Consider the following 2500-nt stretch of genomic DNA (forward strand, 5'->3'; position numbering starts at 1 on the left):
GATAAATGTTTGTAGCTAAAATTCAAATGAGAATAATATAAAATTGATACCCATAAAATGGCCAGAGCTGCTGAACGTAGAATTCAGTAGGTGAGAAATAAATTCACATCTACGAACAATCAACCACCATTATAAACGAATTGCTTACGATCATAATGGTGGTGATAATGATGACGATGATTATGAGGATGATGATGTGGAATAAGAAGGAGAGGAGGAGAAAGAGGCAAATGAAGATGGCAATTTTTGCGATATTATTATTGTGACGCTGGAAGAAATGCCTTGTGTCAACATTAGAAACCATTATTATTATCATCATTAATAATAATATTATTATTATTATTATTATTATTATTATTATTATTATTATTATTATTATTATTATTATTGTTATTGTTATTATCATTATTGAGTGAGAGAGCAGTGAATGTCGTGAAAGTGAGACTGGATTCAAATATACGAAGCCGAGTATACCCAATATGATTACCCGTCTGATAAGGGTACACCAGGAACATGCATCACAACCATATGTGCGCCACATGGTGATCTCATACTACTACTACTACTACTACTACTACTACTACTACTACTACTACTACTACTACTACTACTGCTGCTGCTGCTGCAGCTGCTGCCACTATCATCATTCACATCATCATCATCATCATTACTATTGCTATTACAGTGATGATTTGTGGTCGTCCTGCGATAGAAACATGTGATAGGATGCCGTTCATCCTCATGTCATGGCAGTGGCGAAGACGATTGCGGCAGTCATTGTTGCGTTGGCGGTGTCCAAGCATGGAAGGGGTGGCGATGTCATTGTTGTTGGTCGTCTTGACGGTTATTATTTATATCCGCAACGGAGCTGTTGGAGGTGGCAATGTTAGTTAAAGTGACAGGGAACCAGAACAGATTGACCATTGCAAAGATATAAATGAGAAGATAAGAGAAATGGATATTGCAATTAAAAATTAATAATGAAGAATTACCAGCACAGAGCCAACATGACCAACAATTCTGAAACATTTGTCATTGAAATCCGAAGCAAAATGGCGATTTCTGTTTATTATTTATTCATATATTTGTACATATTTCGTTGTTAGTTTTATAGTTAATGCTATTATCGTTACTATTGTGGTTGTTGCTTTTGCTGCTGCTGCTGTTGTAATTCATCATCATCATCATCATCATCATCATCATCATCATCATCATCGTCGTCGTCGTCGTCGGCGTCATCATCATCCTAATCATCGTCATCATCACAAACATCGTCATCATCATCATCATCACCATCATCATCATCATCATCGTCGTCGTCGTCGTCGGCGTGATCATCATCCTAATCATCGTCATCATCACAAACATCATCATCATCATCATCATCATCGTCATCGTCATCATCATCATCATCATCATCATCATCATCATTATTATTATTATTACTACTACTACTACTACTACTACTACTACTACTACTACTACTACTACTACTACTACTACTATTATTATTATTATTATTGTTGTTATTATTATCCTCATGAATAATGATAATAACAATAACAATAATATTAATAACAAGAGCACTCAGAGAGTGCAAACCTCCGCCAAGGCAACACCAACGTCCTCTCAACGATTAGCCAGAGATGATTATTAAAATGAGAATATCTGAAATAAACTCGACTGCTCTCACAAACGAGACTATTAAAAATGAACCCGACCACTCTCAAAAATTAAGTAAAAAATACAGGAAAAATAATCCAGAATCCTTGTCCGGTATCGGATCGATCGCAAAATCTAATTAGTTCGTGCCAGTCCCAAGGGCAAACGACCCTGAAAGTTTCATCCGAATCTATCAGGCGGTTCTTGATATATCTTGTCCACGGATAAACAAACATGACAGAAAACAATAACAACAACACCACCACCAAGAACAGCAACAATAACAACAACAGCAACAACAGCAAAAACAATAATAATAATAATAATAATGGTAAGGTGAGCTGGCAGAATCGTTGGCACGCCGGTCGAAATTCTTAACGGCACTTCGTGTGCCTGCACATTCTGAGTTTAAATCTGCCGAAGTTGACTTTACCTTTTATCCTTTCGGCATCAATAAATTAAGTACCAGTATAACACTGGGGCCGATGTAATCGAACAGTACCCTCCAGCTAAATTTCAGGCCTAGTCAATTTAGTAGAAATAATGATAATAATAATAATATTTTTAAAAGGATTGACGTAACTCTTCACAAAGGTAAACAGTCAAGATGAAGAGTGCGATTCGATTGTAAGAAATTTTATTAGTTGGACGATATTCCAACAGTACGTATGTCTCTGTTAAGTTCAAAATAAGAAGTGATAACAATTCAAAATTATAGAAATTTAAACGTAAAGTATGAACGAGAGCAACCAGCGTCCACACGTTGATGAAATGGCATCATCAGTTTTTAAGTTACATCTTATAACAGGCGAAAAGAAAAAAGACAGAAAATGCATTT

The sequence above is a fragment of the Octopus bimaculoides genome, chromosome 13, assembly GCF_046866305.1.
Source record: "Octopus bimaculoides isolate indiv1 chromosome 13, ASM4686630v1, whole genome shotgun sequence".
NCBI lineage: Eukaryota > Metazoa > Mollusca > Cephalopoda > Octopoda > Octopodidae > Octopus > Octopus bimaculoides.